The 24,688-nt window shown below is 42.2% G+C and overlaps 1 protein-coding gene across 1 annotated transcript in view; it reads right to left on the minus strand.

Annotated features, from left to right (window-relative positions):
• RARB (retinoic acid receptor beta) overlaps positions 1-24,688 on the minus strand; it is a 349,519-nt gene that overhangs the window by 317,114 nt on the left and 7,717 nt on the right. Inside the window, exon 2 of the mRNA XM_083405281.1 lies at positions 17,378-17,450. The gene's annotated coding sequence lies outside the window, so the exon portion shown is untranslated. The remainder of the gene's footprint in view (positions 1-17,377; positions 17,451-24,688) is intronic.

The raw sequence follows: 24,688 nt of genomic DNA on the forward strand, positions 1-24,688 counted from the left end.
TTTGAATCAGTCTTTTGGATCATTCTCAGTTAAGCATCTTTCACCATTTGTAAACAAAGAGGACACCCACTTGTTTAAAATCTGTGAGCATTGGAATAAGCAAGCAACGTAACGGGAGTCTTGTAGCAACCCCCAAATGAGCAACATGTGCCTGCTGTACGAGTTTAATGAATCTGGAAACCTGACAGTTGTGAAAAGAAATGGAACGTGTTAGTTAGTGTCAGGGAAAACTGTTACACGCTATTACCTTTCAGCACAGAGAAGCTTAAGGCATCAGAAAAAGGGAGGAAAAGGAGACACAGAGGAAAGGATGATGCGAGCTAAATTGGCAGTGTGGTCAGAATATTGTCTAGCACAGAGATCCTCAGAAGCTTTGATCGGTTTTGCACACAGACCTCTGGAGGAAAATGGGCTACCTTGTAATGCTCATGCCATGGGCGTCCCTTGCTAAAACCAAGCTACATGAAAACAGAATGTCGGTTCTGCATGGAGCCACATCAAAAGAATCCATGCAGTTATGCTAGTATCCTGGAAAGACTCAGGTTTAGTTAGTGTTTTGTTTTCTTGTTGTTGAAAGGGAGATACAATGGCGGACCCTATTTCCTGGCTGCTGCTCTGCCACAGCAGCCCCAGAGTCAGGGGCAGGGTGTTTGGGACACTCCAGATATGGCTGGACTACAACACCCATCACGCCTGACACAGGCTAGCCTGCAGCCTTGTTGGATCGCAGCAACCTATGGAAGGCTGCAGGCTCCCCACTCCTTCTCTTTCTTCTTTACCTCCCAATGGATTTTACTTTCTATGAGGCCAGGGGCACCCTGCACAGTCAACAAGCCCCAAACCACCCCTCTGTCTCCTAGGCAGCCTTGTTACTTCTGGTTCTGGTGCAGCCCCTGCTCACGGCTGGCCATTGCCCACGTGCTTGAGGTCAGTCCCGGCAAATATCAGCTACGGCCAAGCTGTCTGCCCTCCATAACCCTTTAAAAAGGTAAAGGTAAAGGTACCCCTGCCCGTACGGGCCAGTCTTGACAGACTCTAGGGTTGTGCGCTCATCTCACTCAAGAGGCCGGGGGCCAGCGCTGTCCGGAGACACTTCCGAGTCACGTGGCCAGCGTGACAAGCTGCATCTGGCGAGCCAGCGCAGCACACGGAAACGCCGTTTACCTTCCCGCTAGTAAGCGGTCCCTATTTATCTACTTGCACCCGAGAGTGCTTTCGAACTGCTAGGTTGGCAGGTGCTGGGACCGAACAACGGGAGCGCACCCCGCGGCAGGGATTCGAACCGCCGACCTTTCGATCGGCAAGCCCTAGGCGCTGAGGCTTTTACCCACAGCACCACCCGCGTCCCCTATTTAAGTGAATGGGTATCACTTAATACTCCGCCTACCAAAATAACATAAATTTTGCTTGAATAAAATAAAAATCCTATTCCAAATAATTTTTATCTTTTAATATGAAAGTGAAGTACCCGTATTAGGTTAACCCTGATACAAAACACTTTTGTCAGTAATTTTTTCAGGAGCTGCTGGAAAGGACAATGAAAGTGTCTGATTGTTAGCGACTCCTAATTGGCTAGAATCACCCATGTTCCCCATAAAAAATGCTGCCCTCATTCTAAATGAGGTTTCTTTACCCTTAGAGGAGTCAGCACACAGCAGACTCTGATGTTCTTCGCAGCACTGAAACATCGTCACATCCAATTAATGACCCCTGCTTGGCTGGGATCATTCAAGCAGAAACAAAAAGGAGCAGAGGGGAGAAACTGTGGCCACAAACAGCCACAGAAAAGGGGTGGTTTGCCCCAAAGGATGGTTTATACACACTCGTTCAGATTCTGTTCTTTTTATGGGAAAAGTGAGCCTGCAGAATATTGGCTCGCCAAGCCAAGCAGTAGACAAGGAAAAATCCTGCAAAAAGATACTGTTCAATAAAACAGATTCTTGTCTATTGCTGCAAAGTTCACTAACAGTAAAAACCTGAAAATGTATTAATTTTTTTAAAAGCAATATATTTTAACATTTGGCGGCTGTTTCCATATACTGTATGGGCAACAATTGAATGATTTAACATGTTTTCAATGTGATTGATAAAATACAGAAAGAGCTCATCGCTACAAATCTTCAATTATATTGTTACATGTCACCCCAATCTCTGCCACGCAGTGCAAGATTCCAGGGGTATTGAGCACGCTTACTAGAGTCTGTATTCCCTTTTGGGATAATGAGGAACAACGGAGACTGTGGTGTCTTCATGATATGTGGTTTATTTACACATATATGCAACCTGAACCTACATGGAGGGATTGGAGAGCATTCACATCCTAAGCAGGGCTTGTCCTTCCTAGCAGCATAGGAGTGGACAGAGGCATCTTAAAGCACCAAATCTGGGTCTCTGTGTAACATATGGCTTCAGCCAGCCAGCAAGGAGTTCTACCCATCCTTCTCACTGCTAAGTGACAGCAAGGACCTCTCCTCAGTGTACATCACTCAAAGTTGCAACCCTAAACCAGCACCCAGCAAAGAAGGGACCCCACTCTCCCTCAACTGGTGGTCCTTGCTCCTGCCACACTCATTTAGACTGATCTCCTTTCTCTGGTCCTCAACACTGAAAGATGCTAACTAAAAACTGCCCAGGCAGGTGGCAGAGGCCAATATGCACCAGAAAACCCCAGCAAATCATTGGATTAAGATCACTTCTTAAAATAAGATCCTCTGGTTCTGTCTGCTCCAATTGACCCAAGAAGCAAGAAACAGGCTGCTTCAAACAACACACGACTTCTTTCAAATTGCAGCTATCAAATGCACTCGACACAAGTTCATTCTCGTCCATTTGGAACATTCTTTTGTGCACCAAACTGAATTCATTCCTTACTGAGAATCCGCTCCAGTAGCTCAGAAATATCCTTTATTAGAACACTGCATTTACATTCCATTCTCTTTTCTTGATGGTTTTTCCACAGAATTTCTCTCGCTTCCCCCTCCCTTTTGCCCTTACTTTCTTTAGCCATTCTAAAATATTAATATCTAAATTCTAATATCTAAAATTCTAATATCTAAAATTCTAAAATAATCAGGCTTAGGGCTTCGGAACAAACTCCTGTGGGAATGTTTTTCTAAGTCCTGAATAAAAAATGATCATTTCTGTCCTGAACTACTTAAAAGCAAAACAAATAAATAAATTATATCACAAAAGAATAGGACAGACAGAAACAAATTGAGAAGTTCAGGAAGGGAAAGGAAATTAAGTCCTTCTCTCCCACCCCCCACCCAGCACTTTTGCCAGCAGATTAAATATAAAAGCTACAGAGACAAGTATGTGTTTGTTCTCACAACATTATTTCCTGCAGTTCCATAGCCTTTTTGTCTTACACTCTCCCTTATGCTTCTGTGTTGACACTTATCACTAAATACAGTTAGTTTTTTTAAAAAAAAGCAATCTATTTGCTCAAGACAAGACAGCTTCATCGAGGAATGAGACTGAAGTATTAGCTTTAGTTTACACCTGATAAATGAAAATCACATCACATATGATGTCAGGTGGGACAAGGAGGGTGTGGTTTGGAGAAAACAGTATCACAAGCAAAAGGTTCCCTTGCACTACTCTAGTCTAGACTATACCATTTAACATGAGGTTATAAAGGGCTACAGTGGGGATGCAGGTGGCGCTGTGGTCTAAACTACTGAGCATCTTGGTCTTGCCGATCAGAAGGTTGGCGGTTCAAATCCACACAATGGGGTGAGCTTCCGTTGCTATGTCCCAGCTCCTGCCAACCTAGCAGTTCAAAAAGCACACCAGTGTAAGTAGAGAAGTAGGTACCGCTGTGGCAGGAAGGTAAACGGCATTTTAATGCGCTCTGGTTTCTGTCACGGTGTTCCATTGCACCAGAAGCGGTTTAGTCCTGCTAACCACATGACCCAGAAAGCTGTCTGTGGACAAATGCCAGCTCCCTCGGCCTGAAAACGAGATGAGCACTGCAACCCCATAGTTGCCTTTGACTGTACTGAACCATCCAGGGGTCCTTTACCTTTACCTTACCTATAAAGGGGTAAAGTAAAATATTTAAACCAGGAATACTCAGCCCATCTTTCTGGGTTAAGTACTGAAAGTATGTTTTGCAACCATTCTTTTTTTCTAATTTCCATTTTTTATCACTTTTAAGTAAGCTGAGAGGTTAGATGGTACACATATATCCAGTCTGCAAACGCTATTGCCCAGCCATTTCCCCCCCTTCCCTGGTATGTTTAGTAATGACATTTTTTAAAAATCTCATTTACAATTGTTACCTTCAGATATCTGAATAGAAGCTGCATCACGTGCTATAAAAGTTTTCACCGCTTTGTAGCCGAACCCAAAAACAGGGCTGCCACAGTAACATTCTCTATGGTATTACTGTATAAAACTATGAACGATACAGTCTCTTCACAGCTTCTGGGCTGATTTCCTCCTCCTCCCTTTCTTCTTCTTCTTCTTCTTCTTCTTCTTCGCTATCGTAATACTTCATGTGCATACTTCCAAGAAAGACTCATGAACACATAAGTTCATTAAGGGAGTGAGAGAATCAATTGTAAAATGGAAAAGGCCGAGTGAGGTCATATTTCAAAGAGATTAATACGGTACATTCCATTATGTTGTAATCAGTTTCTCCCTTTCATCCTGCAAGCTACAATGGGTTATTCTAATTCAGAAAATGGATAATTTTGCCTCTTTTATTGTATCCCCCTTCCTGAGAAGAGTGAGGATTTCAAATGTGCTGCAGGCAGTTTGCATTTAGCATGGCCTTTGGTGCAGACACTGTAGTGATGCTGCTGACCATTTTTCTCCTTAATAAGAAAAACATTCAAATGCTACTAATATTGCTGCCTTGGCAAACTGCACTTAATAGATGAGACTTGCCCTGTACGTGACATATGGAACATTAATCAATAGTGAATTTTATTTCAATTTATTATGGTTGCTGTCTGACTGGGGGGGGGGAGGGGGGAAACAGCTTACACTGCTAAAAAATGCCCTGCACTGTAAATGCACTAACGGCACAAGGTTTCAGGAGAAAAAATCCTTATTTGGATTAAAAAGTATTTCCAGTTTGCCATTTAATTAAGACTGCCAAAGCTACAGTCAGGGTGAAATAAAAAAAAACAACCCCAAAACAAAACGAGGGTGGTAAGCAGTTTTTATGGTATTATTTAGCGTTCTTATATTTGAGAGCTCTTATTCTTATAAGGCAGATTTATTACACTTCACTCTTTCAGAATGGCAGGACTGATATATATCTGAATAATTCATAATAAATTACTTTAATCTTTCTTTCATTTAGGACACATGTGCCTCCTTAAAAAAAAAGAAAGGAAGGGGGGGAAGATGGTCATTAATCAGAGTCCCCTGTGTCCTAACCTAAGCAATTGCCAGGCGAAAACAGACTCATCAAGCTGTCTCCTTACAGAAATTCCTTGGTAAAGACTCTGCATACTAGCCCAAAGGAGCTTTTGCACCTTCCAAGTCACTGGGCAATGCTGATTTCTTTACTCTATCTATGATGTGTGGCTTGACCTAGCCCTGTAAGACAAAGACACTTATAATAAGGTGTTGTGAAGACAAAGCCCTTTCAAATTCAGTTTTACCCAAAGTGATGGGTGCAAAAGAAGATGTCACTAAGCAAATTATTTGTTAGGGAGCTTTCTAAAACCCAGATCCCTAACCAAGTGCAATTGATGTATCTAGTGCCTTAGCTAGTGCTCATTTCCAAAAGGAGATACTAATTTCTCCCAGCCTGCCTTCAGCTATCTTTGTTTTATATTGGATCATTTATTATTATTATTATTATTATTATTATTATTAATGCAGGGACGCAGGTGGCACTGGGGGTTAAACCACTGTGCTGCTTGGGCTTGCCGATTGAAAGGTCGGTGGTTCAAATTCCCACGACGGGGTGAGCTCCCGTTGTTCGGTCCCTGCTCCTGCCAACCTAGCAGTTCGAAAGCACGCCAGTGCAAGTAGATAAATAGGTACCGTTCCGGCGGGAAGGTAAACGGCGTTTCCGTGCGCTGCTCTGGTTTCGCCAGAAGTGGCTTAGTCATGCTGGCCACATGACCTGGAAAAACTGTCTGTGGAAGCGGACAAACACCAGCTCCCTCGGCCAGTAAAGCAAGATGAGAGCTGCAACCCCAGAGTCATTCACGACTGGACTTAATTGTCAGGGGTCCCTTTACCTTTTTATTATTAATGCAATATTGTTATTGATGTACTTTTGACTTTGAACACGACCTCGAGGCTGCTGCAGGAAGCAGTATAAAAATGTGGTAATAAATAAATAAGCAACACACCACACTAGCTTTAACCTTTTTTTCTACCTGTCCATTTGTTTCACGGCTTGTTACAGGGTTCTTAATCTTTAAATAAGAGCTTTCCCCTTTGTAATCAGCCTGCTCCCTCCTGCCTGATACATTAAGAACTGCTAGAAAATCTAATATACAAAGTAGTACTGTAATTTACTAATCCTTGAAACAATTCCTTAAATGAAGTTACAAGACTGCATATTAAAAGCTAAGAAAACCAGGCACACTACCGGTTTGTCCATTTGCAATCAAATTCCATAGGATGCTGTTTACACTCTCACAAGTCACGTATGAAAATCAATAGCACCAGAAATATTACTGGTGTTTACCTAAAGGTCTCATGCTTGTACAACTGAATATTCTATATCAGGGCAGTCCAAGTTTTCATACCAAGTGCATCGCAAAAGCTCTTAGACATGGACCGCCCACAACCTTATCATGCTGGGGGGGGGGGGGCAGGGAGAGAGCAAGGCCAAAATGTGATGCCCCCCACAACTGTTGTGCTGCCTTCCCAAAGCCGGATTAAGTGAAGGCTTTGGGACAGAGGCATGAGACTCTTTGTGCACGAAAGAGTTTTAACAATTCAGTAAATAGATGATAATTTAGTAGTGCTGCTGTGTAGGCAACAGGGTCTCCTTCAGCATAGTGCTTCCATCATTCCGAACCTTGTTGGCTGGGACATAGGACTTTGAATTCAATAACATATGGAAGGCACCGTGTTAGTTACCCCTGCAGTATCTGATGCTTCTGTAACTGTTTCATACATAGAAATACTCCTATTTGCTCCCTGCTGACTGACAAGGAGATAACACTTTGTTTGCACATGCTGAGCAACAGAAAATGATAGCACCTTGTTTGCAATAGTTGCCTGCAGCCAAATTAATAAAGTGCAGACTACCATACTGATTTTGTGGTTAGGCAGGTAAGTGTGTGGAGAAAGGGGGGGCTGGAATATATATGGATCTGGGCTTAATAGAACAGCCTCCAGACAGAACTTTTGACCGCTAGTTAAACATTTATCAGGAGCTTGCGTTTGCAAGCTGCAAAAAACCCAGCTAATCAAATTCCACTTCAACTGACTATCCAACTTTATTGCTCCATAGTGACACTAATTTCATCAAACAATTAAAGAAGGAAATCCGCACTGTTACTAAGAGGATATTGGGTTGGCTATTGCTTTCCCCGAGATTTAATAAAGCTATTAAGAGATGCAACTACAAGGATTGATGTATTTAAAGAAATAGGGGAAATTCACACACCACTTCTAAAAATCTGTAAGAAATCCAGCAGGGCCAGAATGCAGCTGCACGAATACTCTGGGTGCCGCACGCTCAAGCAGTGTTGGTTGCAACCACTATAATTTTAAATGTTGTGGGTCAGTTCTTCACACCTATATCAACCTGCCCACACTCTGAGGTCAGCAATGAAGACCTTTGCTGCAGAAGCTCCAAGATTCTGGCATTCATTGCCCACCAAGATCTATCAAGTCACAACACTGCAGCTTTCAGGAAACATCTGGAGACATACCTTTTCTCAGAGGTTTTAGGTGTTGTTATCGCAAGCAGAGAGGGACGCGGGTGGCGCTGTGGGTAAAAGCCTCAGCAGCTAGGGCTTGCCGATCGAAAGGTCGGCGGTTCGAATCCCCGTGGTGGGGTGCGCTCCCGTCGTTCGGTCCCAGCACCTGCCAACCTAGCAGTTCGAAAGCACTCCCGGGTGCAAGTAGATAAATAGGGACCGCTTACTAGCGGGAAGGTAAACGGCGTTTCCGTGTGCGGCTCTGGCTCGCCAGAGCAGCGATGTCACGCTGGCCACGTGACCCAGAAGTGTCTCCGGACAGCGCTGGCCCCCGGCCTCTTGAGTGAGATGGGCGCACAACCCTAGAGTCTGTCAAGACTGGCCCGTACGGGCAGGGGTACCTTTACCTTTACCTTTTATCGCAAGCAGACCTTAGTGACTTTCTTTTCTACTTGGCTATATTTTGGTCATCTTGACAGTTGCCAGTTTTTTCACATTTAACCAATGAGTATTTTGCGTATTTTTTGCATTTCACTGGAATGTTTTATAAATCATTCTTAGAAGTTTGTTTAACTTCATATAATTGTTTGTCACCTTCTGGGGAATTTTCTAAAAGGCAGGACATGACTTTATCAAATAAACCAAACAAACAACAACTTTACACGTTTCATATAGCTACCTGGGCCCATTGTGAGATAGAAATGTAAATGACTTGGATTTAATTTCTTTCCTTTCTTTCTTTTTTTGCTGGGGATACCTAATGTTTTGCTAAAATCTGTCTTGTGTGTAATCTGCTTATCAATAAAAGACGTCAGTACATTTATTAGCTGAAAGGGTATTGTCAAGATCATGGGTGGGCAAACTAAGGCCTGGGGGCTGGATCTGGCCCAATCACCTTCTAAATCCTTTTACATTAGTAGAATGTGTGCTTTTATTTAAAATGCATCTCTGGGTTATTTGTGGGGCATAGGAATTCGTTCATTCCCTCCCCCAATATATATATAGTCCGGCCCCCCACTAGGTCTAAGGGACACTGGACCAGCCCCCTGCTGAAAAGATGAACCCCCCTGGTCAAGATGAACAGAAATCTAGTCTATATAGGGAAAGTCAAGTATAACTATAACCACATTTTTTAAATGTTTGGGAAATACTATCTTACAATACTTATCACCCAAAGTCATCTGATTGATCATACAATGAATGGAGAGAGTGATAGCCCTTGTCCCGCTGATTTGATTGGATCAGCTGAGGAAGAGGGGTGTGGTCTTTGCATGTTGGTGTGCTCTATGCCTATACAAGCAAGAGTGTGTGGTGACTACACCAAATACTAGCATGTGGCCCTTGGTGTGTTGGCCAAGATAGAATGTAGGGGGGAAAATGTTAGCCACTCCTGCTCTAGAAATTGTCTAGGATTAACTGTGGTGAATCCCCGCGACGGGGTGAGCTCCCGTTGCTTGATCCCTGCTCCTGTCAATCTAGCCGTTCGAAAGCACGTCAAAGTGCAAGTAGATAAATACATCCCGCTCTGGCAGGATTGTAAATGGTGTTTCCATGCGCTGCTCTGGTTTGCCAGAAGCAGCTTAGTCATGCTGGCCACATGACCTGTACGGCCAATAAAGCGAGATGAGCGCCGCAACCCCAGAGTCGGTCAAGGATGGACCTAATGGTCAGGGGTCCCTTTACCTGTAGGGAGAAAGCTCCCTACACCAATGTTAGCGAAACCTGTCCCCATTATGGCATAATTAAGCCCGCTGGAAGGAGTGATCAGCACACGCAATGCCAAGGAGGCTCTCAAGTCCAGAAATAGCTATGCTTTGATTAATTTCATCCAGTATAAAATATATATACTATTAAGAAACAACCTTACTCGTCGCCAACTATGCTAAATAGTGAAGAGTTTTCCCATCCATCCACTTTTAAGTCAAGACTTTGGTGCAGAAAGGGAGCGTGGAAATTCGCTGCAAAAATGAAAATAAAACAACACCCACAGGACACCCGCTTTGTCAGTGAATTCTGCACTAGGACACCCAAGTTGATGGATACCAAACAAAAAACTGAAGAGTTTAGGAAAGGCAATTATGAACTTGCCCGTTTGCCCTCTGCTCTAATGAAGATGAGACGTTTCTCCAGGAGAAAGAGTCAGGCTACAGAAAAATGAAACTTCAAGAGTAAATAAAGGACTCAAGGCATGAAATTAAACACTACATCCAGAATCTACAGGAAAAGCTTCCAACATCCTAGGTTCCTTCCCTCCTGCCAAAAAAAGGACCACGTTCCAACAAATCAGCCTGATTGCTCATAAATACACATTATTCTCAGCACATTTCTTCTTTAAGGTTATGTGGAGAAGCTGTGGAAGGTTAAGATTGGGATGGAAGGTGAAATCAGCTTATTCCAAAGATAAAACTTTATTTCCATCTTTTATTATCCTCCACGAATGTTGCCTTACTCTTGAATTTATTGTTAGTGCGGGCTGCTAGCAGATGTCTGTAATATACTTTGAATACTTCTGCAAAAACTGCACACTGATAAATAAAACGCTTCCACTTTTTACCCAGCATATGGCTTTATTCTTTGATATTTCTATGAAAACTATTCCTTTTCCAAAACGAAAACTTCAGCAGAATCCCCAAACTCAGCCATATTTCAGTCTAATAGTAACTGTGCTACGACGTTTCCAGTAGTATTGCACTGCATATATAACAAGCAGTTATGCCCTTCAGAGTCTCCTTTGTAGTTCCTAAAGTAACGGTGTGCTAACATTTAACTTTCTTAATGGATGTAAAATGCATTTATAAATACCCGCTTGAGGATTTGTATTAAAACAACAGCAGAATTGTTTGGTTTGGCGAAACCATGCGCTCGCCAATTAAAGCTCAGAATCTTCAAAACTGAATACTATATGCAATGAGGGCAGACAACTCATAACCTTCCAGATTTTTATCCATTCATTCATTCATTCATTTTATTTACATCCAATAGTGTGTGGCTTGGTACAGCCTCCCCACCACCTTGCCACTCTCCCTCTCTTTGCCTGTAAGCTGCCGCAACTCAGCCATCATGAGCTCAGGTGAGCATCACTGCCCCACGCCACTATCCACTGCTGTTTATATCACACCACAACTGGTCCATGCAGGGAGGGAGGCAACCTGGTACACTTGCCCCGGGTTTCCGATGGCTAAGGGGGTCCCACCAGGGACCGGCCGTTTTTTCGTTTTGTTTTTTTTCATTTCATTTCACTTTTAAATTTTACACCACCTTTTATACCACAAATACAATTTCAAACACAAACTTTCAAATCCTTCCGTCTGAACATACTGTTATCCAAATGCCTGCTGAAAGAGCAAGGCATTCTGTTGGTGCCAGAAAACATACAAAGTAGGAGCAATCTCTGGAAGTCTTTGAGTTCTGGAACTCTGCCAATGATAGCACTCTGAAGAGCCTCTGCAGTTGACCTCAGAATCTGAGTAGGACTTGGGGTGCAGGCAGGGGTGTAGCTAGATACTCCGGTACCCGGAGTGGCAGGGGTGGGGCGATCCACCCACGGGGGCGGGGCAATCCGCGCACAGGTGTGCCATGGTGAACCACACACAGGGGTGCCACGGCTGTGAGCTGCCCACGGAGTCTGCCTGGCGGACGCAAGCCCTACACTGCTGTTTCGGGCAGCGCAGGGCCCCGAGCCACCGCATCACTCCCAGGAGAGACATGTGGCTCGTGCACGCTGCAAGCCAGGCCCCGCAGTGTGCCATTTTGTCAGCCCTCTCAAGGTTGGCACCCGGGCCAGGCCGCACCCCCCTTCCTATGCCCCTGGGTGTGGGGAGAGATGTTCCTTCAGATACCCATATTGTTGGACTCACCTCTAACTGCTGGCCATGTTGACTGGGGTTTAGGGGACCTAGAATCCAATCACATACAGAGATCCACACGTTTTCCGCTTCTGTTTTTTGCAACGTTGATTAGAAAGACCAAAGCTTTAAGCGTCAAGTCATGTTCTTCTATCTTTTTTTTTTAAAAAAAATCCACATGTTATCACAAGTCACTCCTCTGCTGGCTAAAGCAAGTGGGGTTTTCCATCTTACCCTCAGAAGGAAGACGAGATGCACGGGGGGGAGGGGGCAACAGGACTATGCAAGAAACACAAAAGGATTGTGTGGCAAAAGCAACAGCTCTAGCCAAAGTCAAAAGTTAAAAGGTGTACTGGCAGTTTCTGGCCTGCGGAAATTATGCTGAGCACTTCGTACATGCTTGCCCCATGAAAAATGTTTGCACACTATTTTTTAAATCCTTGACTAAAGATTGAAATCTGTAAGGAATGGCTGGGAGATTGGAAGAGGGGGCCTTCTCCCCCCCCCCCCCCCAGTTTTCTGGACCCTGTAATGAAGTGCTTGTGGGTCTTTTGTGCAATGTGAACAAAGTGTGGTGTACTTTTTTGAGATCAGTCTTGGCGCACCTCAGTTTTGCAGCCCAGTGGATGTGGGGTCCTCCTGCTAATTTTCTGCATTGCCCAGTCTCTACATTTCATAGCAACTATGCTTTCCTACAGCCTTTTGAAACAAATCTCAACTACACCTGCACTTCGAAGGTTACAGATATTTATAATCGCATCATACATACATTACAGATACCTTGAACAATTCAAAATCTCCTTAAAGCCTGGGGGAAGAGGGTAATAGAAACATATACATAGAACATACAAAATGGTACCCGGAGGCTGGCAATTCAAAAAGCCATAAAATCCATTAAAGATATTTTAAAGAGCATTTAATTTCACTTGGAAGCATTTTGATACCAATTAAGGCCTTTATGGAGAGTCCTAATGCATATAAACAAAAAATGGAGTTTTCCAGTAGAGTTATGAGGCGGAATGACCAGGATTTGCCAGATCCATTGTGATAAATGGCTTGCTATGATGCAAACTATAAAACTTTTTTATATATAATAAAAAACAAGTCAGAACAATTATAAAATTGATGCTATAGACACAATGATGAATGGAAGAAGGTGAAGTGTTAGAAGACCTAGCACCATACACAAAAATCATTGATTTTTCTTTGATTACTGCTTAGGTGATCAGAGTGTATTAGGTACTTGTTGTCTGCCTGCCCTGTGTTTTATTAATGTTCCAGATCAGACACCCAATTTGGAAATCAATGCTTACTTCATCATTTTTTCTCTGAAAGCTTCTATTATTCACAATTGATTTAACAGAAATGAAAGGCTTACCATTAACAAGAGCCAGCTGCTGACACTTCGAAGATGAATTATTGAACTTCTGAAAGTGAATTAACTGAACCATCATCAAGACTATAGTTTGATGTTACTCCCACTGAAGCCAGCATAGTTATAATTACAGAAGCGACACAACCCAAACTAGCCTCTGGGTCCCCTTCTCAAACCAAGAGGGAAGAAGAGAACAGGGAAACTAGAGAGAGCTGGAACTGAATGTCTCTTTGCCTTCATTCGTTTTACAGATTCCTACCAATTCATCTCAAAATGTGGAGACAAAGTTACTTCAGCATTCAAGCATGTACTTCTTTCATTATAAAAGGGCATACGGTATTTAAGTAAGACCGCCAAATATTTTTAAGTGAATGATAAAAATCCAGATGTCAGGAAATATAAACAACGGTTTTGCGCCTATTCAAGTTTGCTGCCAGAGAAAAGAAAACCTGCAAGACCACTCCCATTATGTTAACTCTCCAGCCTAACCCAAAATCTACATAAAACACATACGTTCTTTTGATTCATAAATTAGGCAAGAGAATTTCATCTTAATTTCAACGCACTCCCAGTTGACAGACAGTGGAATCAGCCTTGATGGTCTTAAGAAAAAAAGACTAGAGAGCTACTAGTCGTAGGTTATTAAAAATAAATAAAAAATGATTCCTTATAATTGATTCTGTGTGATGAGAACAGGAGGCATTCAGATTTCTCCTAGCCAAATATTCTACCAATAAACAGATACAGACACTTTGCCAATAAATATATAAATTAATCAGGCTTTCCTTATTTTTGTGTTTACTGGACGTAGGGATCAACTAAAGCACATATATGCTCATCAAATGCTTGATTCAAAATGTGATTAACTCATAAAAATCAACAATTTTTTTATCCCCACAGCCAACTTCATATATATCAGAAATCTAATTCTCAAAGAGTAGCAAATCCCCAACAAAATTTGTTTGCTTATTCTTCAGGCCAAGCCAGATGTGATATGAAAGATCCAGATTTAAGATTCCCCACATTTTTATTTCATTTTTGTTCATTAGCAGCCACAAGTAGTTTTAGGATGTGGTACTATGCAGAAGAGTATTTAAACCTTTCTCAGATGCAAATCACTCCCCCTGCCCAGCCATTGTTAGTAGCTTCACAGGGTAATCTGCCCTTGTTTTTTTGCCCTGACCAGATACTAGTAGCTGCAGAAAGCAGGGTTTATATCAAGGGGAAAGCATGGGAATAATGGATTAAACATTCTTTCCTAGAGCATCAGATCTGCAAACTTCAAAGTTGCCCTAGGGGGTCTCCTAATGAGCAAAATAAAAACAATGGGAGAGTCTAATCACAATCTCCCACCAGTGCTTAAAATATTTTTATTTGGGATACTAGTTGCACAAATACACACTCTCCCTCTGTCAACCTCACATAAACATTGAAGAGCATATTAACTGAATTATGTGTTCCTGCACTTGATGTTAACTTTCCACTGGACAAAATGTCTATTTCTAAATTAGCCAGGTAGCTGATGTGGTGTTAAGGCACATGCAACGGTGCTAAGGTACATTTCTCCAACCATGCTCCCAGCTCCTTGATTATGTGTTTCTGTGGATTTCAGTTAGTATATCATTTTAGCTTTTTTAAAAAGTGTCCTTATTTCTACACCTGTTGGCTAGAGAAAGGACACAGTCTATATAAAGAATTCCTGCCACTCAGGATTCCTCAGAATTTGGTTCTAAGTGATAGTTAATATAATCCAGCCTGATATACTCACAATGGTACATTTATGTGCATTTATAAATATATCCAGCGGAATTATCTTAACTGTAATTGATCATATGTGAGATCAGTTACATTTTCTCCAATAAATGTACCTCTGATCTAATCTTGAAATTTCCCCAGGTCACACAATTTACAGTGGTACCTCGGGTTACATACGCTTCAGGTTACATACGCTTCAGGTTACAGACTCTGCTAACCCAGAAATAGTGCTTCAGGTTAAGAACTTTGCTTCAGGATGAGAACAGAAATTGTGCTCTGGCGGCACAGCAGCAGCAGGAGGCCCCATTAGCTAAAGTGGTGCTTCAGGTTAAGAACAGTTTCAGGTTAAGTACGGACCTCCGGAACGAATTAAGTACTTAACCCAAGTTACCGCTGTATCAATTTCGGGAGAGCTGGAAATACCAAAAGGTTGCCTGACTGCCATTTCCAAATAAGACATCATAAGGTTTGCCAACCATGATTAAAATAAAATAAAATAAAGGGTTCACAACATTTAAATAGTTTAGAACTGAAGCCAACTTTTTTTTACTAAGAAATCTACATCTACAAAATCAACAAAGGCAGTTTCTCAGCCATTTCAGCCACCTCAAAAATCTACTGTTTTGTTTTGACTAAATAATCATAGGCTTATTGAATAAGCTGAAAAGTTTGTGGCCAAAGGCACTCTTTTGCATTTTCCAAGTCACACTTTGAGGGAGGGACCTAATAGACATGAGATGTACTTCTTCAGCTAGTTGTTACAGTAATTTTTAGGACACAACGACAGATGCAGCAGGAAGGCTAAGTGCTTTGGGGATGCTGGACATGCCACAACGGCAAACTGGAGGCGAGTTCAAAAGTTCAGTTTGTGACTGTCATCACATGTTGCATGATGCCTGACATGCAGAACAGATAAAGGCCTGGGAGTGATAAGAGGTAATTGTCACTAATGACTTCTCACCTGACATACTGTTGACAGCACTTCCACACATTCGAGTTATCAAAGTGATCGTGTGAATAATGTAATGTATGAATTCACACTTAGGAATCCTATCTCCGATAGGGAAAACTCGGGTTCCCTGTGCTATATTGCAAGAGACCAAATACAGATCTTTCCATGTAAGCTTGTCAAGAAGCTGGTAGAAGGAAAACACACAAGATGAGACAAGGTGAGAGAGAAACGGATACATCTGGCGGTCTGCATATCTTTGTGCGCCACAAGAAAAAGAAAAAGGGCAGTGCAATGTGGATCTGAGAATGCAGCCAATCAAATAAAAATTATATGATCCGTCCATCTCCAAAAGACTCACTCTCAAGCATAACTGTGGACAAAACCAGGACTTATCTGAATTTTAAAACAGTAGCAAAGGGGTCATCCTGAACTACTGGCCATGCTTGTTGAGACTGTTGAGATTCCTCACCGCTGCAATAGTGGCCGAATACATCAGTTTGTATTTTCCACCACTCCTGCATATTCGAACCAAGCTCCAACGTGTTAGGAAACGGCTTCTTAAGGTCAAACTGCACACATATAGGACCTTCCCTCCCACGGCTGATAGTATTAGGGCAATGATATTCATCCCGATCCTACTTAGGTGTCCTCCCCCACCAGCATAATCCAGTTATGATTTTAAAATAAATAAATAAGCATGTTCATTATTTTCACACAATTACTTGAGTGTGTACCTTAATTCTTAGACAAAATGACTTCGAGGGAAATTTGAGCCCTTGTGCTTCTTCTCACCTTTGACATTAAGCCAGGCACAGCTCAGTATTAAGAAACGCTTAATGCGCACCACTGTCATAGCCAATGAATTGTTCCTAGGCAAATCCTCCTTCCCGCGTGCAACAGAAAGCAGAATTTCGTGGCACTGACAATTGTACGCCTTGGTTCAATTGCTGAGAATACTCTTACAATTGCTCACTTGAAGAACATCTCTATACTGTTGCTTAACATAGCTAAAACATCTCAAGCAGTGTTGCATACAGAAGAGTATCGGGCTGGTTCACATAACCTAACCATGGTTAAGCAATTCGGAGAAACCCATAAAATTACATACTTCCAAACCTCTCTTCCATAGCATTAATTCCACCACCACCCTGCTCCTTAATTGTGTTAACCATTACACCAACATAAAACTTTAGCCATGGTTAATTCTACATAGACACAAACAGTGCTTTTGTTTAGAAAAATAGGTGCCAGTACTCACCATGAAGTTGTTACAGCAAGTGTCACACTTTTTAACAAAAAAAGAGAGGTGCCAGTATTTCATACTCTTGAGTACCCCCTGGAAAAAAGCCCTGGATACAAATTAGCATCAAATTCTAGTACCTTCTTAAGGAGGAACCTTGGTTGGCTTTAATTATGTTTAGTGACAGTGCCAAATGCCCTTTTTAGAGAGAGTGGGGACCATTTAGGCTCCAAAAGAAGAGGGAGTCAGCATGCAAGGCCAGCTCCTGATTGCTTAACCATGGCAACATAATCCAGAATGTTACATGTCCACCAGGTCCATAACTTGATTCTTCTTTTAGAAATATTTTAAAACTTAGCTTACCTCTCATTGCACCATAGCAACTGAAAAAGAGAGGGAAAGGAGCTGGGAAGATGGCACTTGACATGACTTCCACCTAGAAAAAGAGGAAGGAAGTTAAAGAACAAAACAACAATGTGGTTGACATTCCCAGCCTCCATCATCATATAGAATCATAGTAAAAACAAACTCCTAGTAATCATCTCCTGTCCCATGAAAATGGCTAAAGGAGGCACTGAGTTTGAATGAGTTAATTTGTAACGTGTTCCCTTTATTTGTACAGTAATTATGTCCTGGAAATGTAAGGAGGACAGTACAAATTCAACAACTGGGTATATGGGGGGAGGGGGAAAACTCTAATTAACCAGTGTGTGTTTCATTTTATAATAAAATCTATTTTATGAATGTATCATACATTGAAAGCAGGACCATGAGCTCAGCAAACTATTTTAGGGAAACTGGTAGAAGGCACTATTAAATGTAAACTTAGAAAGGATATAGAAATAGGAGTCTTGCGGAAGAATAATAAAAAATAAAAATAAAATTTTATTTATATCCCGCCCTCCCCAGCCGAAGCCAGGCTCAGAGCGGCTAACAACAGTAAAATGGTACAACATTCTAAAATCATTTCATTATAAAATCAGTTCAAATCAAATTAATGGCAACCATTGGGCTAGGATTCTGTGAGGACTGCCAAGAAGAACCAGAATTGCTGAAGAGTAACCAGGGTGGCTTCAGCGGCAGAAGGTCTTGAAGGGGCTGGAGGAACTACCCTATGGGGAAAAGTTACAACTCTTGACATTTTTAGTTTAGAAAGAAGGTGAAGGCAAAATCCTAACCACAAGTAAGCAGTGGTGGGTGACAGAATGGTATAGCCACTCTTGAATCTGCAGACCTGCCACTAATGATGGGCAGGGCAGAAGGTGGGGAGCAGGCACCAGTCTGGAGGTGGCACGGTGATGAGGCTGGCCTTGGCCCAATGCCATCAAGCATCAACTGGCCAGGTGGCTCAGCATCCAGACCCCAGGCTGCCTCTGTCCTTCTCTATCCCTGAGATGCTTCATTTTGTAGTAATGGCCACAAACTTAAGACTATTTTAAGGAAATTAAACCAATTTATGGCAAATAAGGCTATCAGTAGTTACTAGACATGATGGCCGAGTACTATCTGAGTACAGTACAACTTGCAACTCTCAAACTTATGCTAGGTTTACATTCCAGAGATAGCGCCTAAAGCCAAAGTCACATGTAGTCAAAACCCACCAGGTTCAATGGCAGGTGAAATTGCTAAAGATTTTTTCCCCCCTGGACATCCGCTCCCTTTCCTATTGTTTAAAATCTTTTTGCTAACTATGTAAAGCTTTTGAAAGCACATGAGTTAAAGGTGCATAAGTTGCAAAGTACAAAAACACTGCTTGCAGCTGGCTTTCTACATTCTGGTCTGCTGGTCTTGCAGAAAGGTGGGTTGTTGTTGTTTTGCCAGAGACAGCATTTGGAAGAACTGCTCACAGCAGTGCATAGTCACAAATAGTGAAGCAATTTTAAGTGTAGGGTTCCTGAAGGTTGGAAATTGTTCTGAATATCTGCATCCTCTCTCTTTTCACACTTCTACTGCCTGGCCTTTAATTTGATCAGGGCTTGCTAGCATGCAGGTCAAATTTTTATTTTATTTCTTGCTGTACAGAAACATGCAAAACATTAAGTTGAATTTGAACGTTAACACATTGTCCTTTTAAAAAAATTACTCGCCAACAGATCACATACAATAAGACACGCACCCTCAAACAAACTCTAGCAAAAACAGATTTCAATCTATTTTCCAAAAGGCAGCAAATGCAAACAACTAGTTGCGGGTTTGCTTCCTATGACAACCTCAGGGCAACAGAAGATAATAGGAGTTCCTTCAAAGGACTATGTCCAGAGCAAAGACAATCCTCTGACTCTGGGTCATTGTTAGTCTTGAACAGCACAAGTAGAGTACGAACAACAGAGGGTTTTGGTATGAAAACGTTGGTTCAATAACTGGCACAAGTCCAGTCTGTTTGAACTGATCATAGACAATAGATTTCATTTTTTAGTCAAGTTAGGGAGGAATGCCTCAATATCAGAGGCTCTGAGCAGTGGCGGAGCTTCATGCTCTGCCATTGGGGGGCAGAGAGCAGGCAGGGGCGGGGCTGGCACACACAGGGGCATGGCGCATGTCCCACCCACAGGGGCATGGTGCATGTCCTTGGGGAAACTGCACCGCCCGCAGGGGCGTGACGTGTGTCCTGGGGGCATGGTGCACAGCCTGAGGCGGCGTGACACCCAACACGGGCCGGGGGGCAGCCGCGATGGCACCCCACCAGGATCGCTCTGCCGGGGGCAATGCGCTCTCCCTGCACTCCTCTTCCTCCGCCAATGGCTCTGACTATTTCTATTCACTACAGGTGACCCAATGACACATCCTGAATCCAAGTACTGTAACATAAAAAGGAAAAAAAAAATCGGCAAAGAAAATATATAATGAAATGTGTGTGCGTGTTTACGAAATGCATATAAGATACAAAAATCCATATACATATGTACCGTGGTACCTCTGGTTACGAACTTATTTCATTCCGGAGGTCCGTTCTTAAACTGAAACCATTCTTATCCTGAGGTGCGTTTTAGCTAATGGGGCCTCCTGCTTCGTAACTAGAAGTGTTTGTAACCAGAAGTACCACTGTAGTGGCACACGAGGTATAAATGTTGTATGTAAGATACCTGATGTGGATGATCAAGTGAAAATCACATATTTGCTGTGTGGTTTTGACAAATTTGTGACAAAGTTGAAAGATCTGCAGCTACTGTTCATTGAAAATGAACTGAAAATGTTCATTGAAGATAATAGGGTGGACTGTAAAGATTTAACTGGGAATGAAATATAAAAAGCTATTTGTATGTTTGTATTTTAATATAGCTAGATTAGATAACTAGATAAATATATACAGATACAGATATAGATATATTGATATTGTGTTTTAATTTTGTATTTATGCATATAGTCTATAGGATGTACATTCTTTTTTGGTGGTTGATATGACCATGATTGTTGGAACATTAAATGTTGGTGTTCTGACCAAGGCAGGTTTTTAAGGAATAATCTGGCTAGTGAGTCTTCAGATCATGAGGCCTTGGACTGTTCTTACCTCTCATGACAGTTCAAGGCCGCACGATTTGAAGGCTCACTAGCCGGATTATACCATGTGTAGCCATTAGATTGAACACTATATTATTCACTTATATGCTGCACTCAAAGGCCCATTGAGTGTTATCATTTATAGCTCTAACTGGTGATGCTACTTTGCGATTTGCTCATGATAACATTTGGTTTATTATCTGTTGAGTTATAACTTGCTTTGCCAAGCAGCTTTCATGAGACCACTGAGGAAGACCACAGTCAAAACCTGTTTGGGTTTTGTTATAGCTTGTTATTTTGACTGTTCAGTTTATCAGCATTTTTATGTGCTCTGCGATATTTCATGAGCTGCATTTGTTCAGTTTGTTGATACTGTATTAGGTTTATTTATACTATTCAATTTTGGATTATTATTATTATTATTTGTTTCAGATACAAATAAAGATGCCCATGGTTTCTTTTTAATTGGTACTATGCTTGATTAAAACGTACAGAATACACATATAGTCTTTTGATCCCAATTTTCTTCCCTAAGCCCTGCATCCAAGGAAAGGTGTTTATTAGCCTATGCTGTGGCTAAGTGTCTTGCACTCTGATTCGCAACGCTATCCTGGATCACCATCCCTAGAGAGATCACTGAAGGCAAAACAAGCCTGAGATAGGAGATGCACTGCAACACCATGTTTTCAAAGTAATTAGCTCTGAACAAATCATGTCGATGGGACACGTATCACAAGCAAGAAGTCCAGTGAAATTCTCCTGACAATGGAAAAAAATGCAAGCCAGTAACAGAAGGAATGCATGCTTTCTGTGGAAAAGGTTCCAAGTTCATTCCAGTCAAAAGGATCGGGTACGAGATAGTATGAAATACCTCTGCTTTGGGACCCCTGACCACCCCTGCCAGTGTGTACCTGAGTGAAGGCAACCACAGAATTACTGTGAATTTCTTGTTCCTCTCTTGTTTGTGTGACCTTGATGCTTGGCAGTAAAATTACACAGTCAGTCACCAAAGTACTATAAATCACTTTGTCTCTTGCCCTTTCTGTCTTGTGAAAACTTATTTACTGCCTTTTGAAATTTCAGATTTAGAAAATGCTCTTTAATTTAAAAGTATCCTGGGCTGCAAAAGTTGTGGGGAAATACAAGTATAAAAGCCGAACGTATTGAGACACTTGTGTATATATTAGCACTGATCCTGCACCTCTTCAGACGTCCGTTAAGCTGTATAAGCAAGGACCCTAACCACATACATAATGTACTCCTACTAATCCTGGCTCCAAATCTACCTCTCTTCATGAAGCAGTTTTTTTGTGGATACACGGCCATTAGGTAAAGCAAAAATTATGACCAAATATGTGAGCATAATTTCATTATCTGGAGATCATTATATATACTAAATGTGAACTCAGTTTCCAAGTGCTGGCCTTTGTGTATCCAAAACAGCACCCCATCTACATGCAAGTGGAAAATACTGGCAGGCTTGGGGGAACTCAAATGGTATTTTGTGGAAATGCCAACGAAATATTCAGAGGCAGGTGGACTCACAAGCGAAACCCCTTCCAAAACAGTCCAATGAGGACTCAGCATTAGGCCTGGGCAATATCTGGTTTTCAGCGTCATGATATATCACCAGCTAAACATCTCAATGTACCGATTTATCACAATGTCTGAAATAAGGACGGAGCTATGTAGAGGCATTGGCTGGCTTCAAATTTTTCCGATGTCATGATTTTTGGAAAACACACACACACAATTCATGATATTGCCAGGTCAAAAATTATGAACCCGTTATAAAGATATGGACTTTAAGCTGGTTTGGGATGACATATTGATATATCACCCAAACCTACACTTAGCATGCCAGTAGACACAGACCACTAACTGATTGCTTGGTGGGAGAGAGAGGAAAAACCACAGGGGAGGGGAAACGGCATGGAGTATCCTAACAGAGGGCAGGGCCGAACAGAAGCACACCACCTTGAAACACTTCATTTCCAAAAATATTAAATGTAAGATTTAATTAAAAGTGTGATTCCTTTACAGACCCACATGCAACAGGTGCCAGGCACAGTCCCTGCATCTTCAATCTCTTCCAACCATACAGCTTGAAAAAAGGACTGTGTACGAAGCCCAGGAGAGTTGCTGCCACTCACTGTAGCCAATGCTGGATCAATGGCAGCTTCTCATGTGCCTTGTCGTTTCTATGGAAACTTCTTCAGAAGATCCAAAACTGCCACAAAACTGTTTCCTATTATTTAAGAGCCCCTACTTGTATCCTTGATGCAAATATGGTTCAGCCCTGTATTATTGCTTTCAATGCCATTATATCAGATAATAATATAGGGGTAGCTTACCAGCAAGAAAAGGTAACATTGAAACTTCTGAAATTAATGCAAATACAACCATCCTTTCCTTCACATTTGGATGGATATGTTGTTGCTGTTGGTATCTGTCTGTCTTGGGAGGCAATAGTGCGCCTTCATGGGTGAAGCAGTCAAACTGTTGGAAGGTTACAGGCCCTCCATTGCTGTAAAGACCAATACAGGAGACACACGTTTTGTTGCAGCTGGGCCAAATGAGCGCGTCTGGTTGTGCTGTTGCAGATGCACCATGGTGTTTCTTCTCTCTGTGCTCCTCCCAGGAGTCATTCATCCTCTGGTCACTGCTATGGATGCACAACCTGACTCAACACATTGGGGTTGATGTTGCCAGCCTTCATGTCATGTTTGCAGACATCTTTGTAACACAGAGTTGGTGTGCCAACAGTCCCGGTGCTTGAAGCCAGCTCCCCATCGGAGATCCCACCTCCGTGTCATCAGAGATCCCACCTTCTTCCATTCTGTGTACATGAACAAGCAAGACGTCACTGAGGCAGGAGTGTGAACATGCTGGGAATGTGGGCAAGAGAGAGCACATCTTTGTTTCAGACTCTGTCCTGCCATGTGATGCCCAAAGTCTTTCTGACACAGCACATGCAGAAGGCTTTGAGGCGTCGCTCCTGGCTGGTCTAAGTTGCCCACTACAATAAGCAGCATGCTCAAGCCTGGTAGAACTTCATCTTGGTATTGGACATTAGCATCACATTCTCCCATACTCTTTTGGAGAGGCGAGTCATTGCCATAGCTGCCTTGCCAATATGCTTGTCCAGCTCAGCATCAATGGAGAGGCTGCTGGCTATGGTGGAACTCAGGTAGACAAAACTGTCTTACCACCTCAAGTGTACGATCACCAATGCTGATGTGTGGAATGCTGGCGATGTCCTGATTCCTGCCAGGCTGATGGTAAGAATGAACGCCCTGAAGGCTTGGGCAAAACGGTTCATGAGTCTCTGTAGCACTTCCTCAGAGTGTGCTGTCAAGGCTGAGTCTGCAGACAACATCTCTCATATAAGGACCTGCCCCATTTTTGTCTTAGAGTAGAGATGTGTCGTTAATGTAAATAAGGTTCAGTCAGTCCTTGTACTGCTTAGCATAGACCCATCACTGTCATGGATCCTGAAGACAGTGCAATGATTTTCTATACACATCTCTTTAGGATGCTGCATGGATAGTATTTTTACAGTGCAGTCCTATGCATATTTACTCTGAAGTAAGTCCAACTGAGCTGATTTTCTTGTGTGTCCAGGATCTCAGCCTTAATCAGCAAAAACATCAGGAAGAACTTTATGCCAATAAGTGCTGTTCGACAGTGGGATAGATTCCCATGAGAGGTGGTGGCCTCTCCTTCCTTGGAGGGTTTTAAGCAGAGGTTGGATGTCCATCTGCCATGTATGATCCTGTTTAGATTCCTGCATTGCAGGGGGTTGGACTAGATGACCCTTGGGGTCCCTTCCAACTACAATTCTATGATTCTATGAAAAAGGACATCAAGTCCAAATACAGAACAAATGCAACTTCATGTATTTAACCCATTAAGAATAAAAGATGTATGATCTGTAGCTAATGCCCAGTTTCGATTGATCTTTTCTGGAAAACAAGAAAAACAATGATTCTTGTTTATGCCTCTTTTATAAAGTGCATTCATACTCTAATGGATTTTAATGTTACAGCAAAGTACACTCCATACTTTGGCGCTTACAACAGACTTATGGAATCATTTGCCAAAGAGGGGTTATTAAATTTGGACTAGTACGTTTAAAGACATATCAAGGTTCTATGCTGTCACTTATATCAGAGC

The sequence above is a fragment of the Podarcis tiliguerta genome, assembly GCF_965153285.1.
Source record: "Podarcis tiliguerta genome assembly, chromosome: 12".
NCBI classification, from domain to species: Eukaryota; Metazoa; Chordata; class Lepidosauria; order Squamata; family Lacertidae; genus Podarcis; species Podarcis tiliguerta.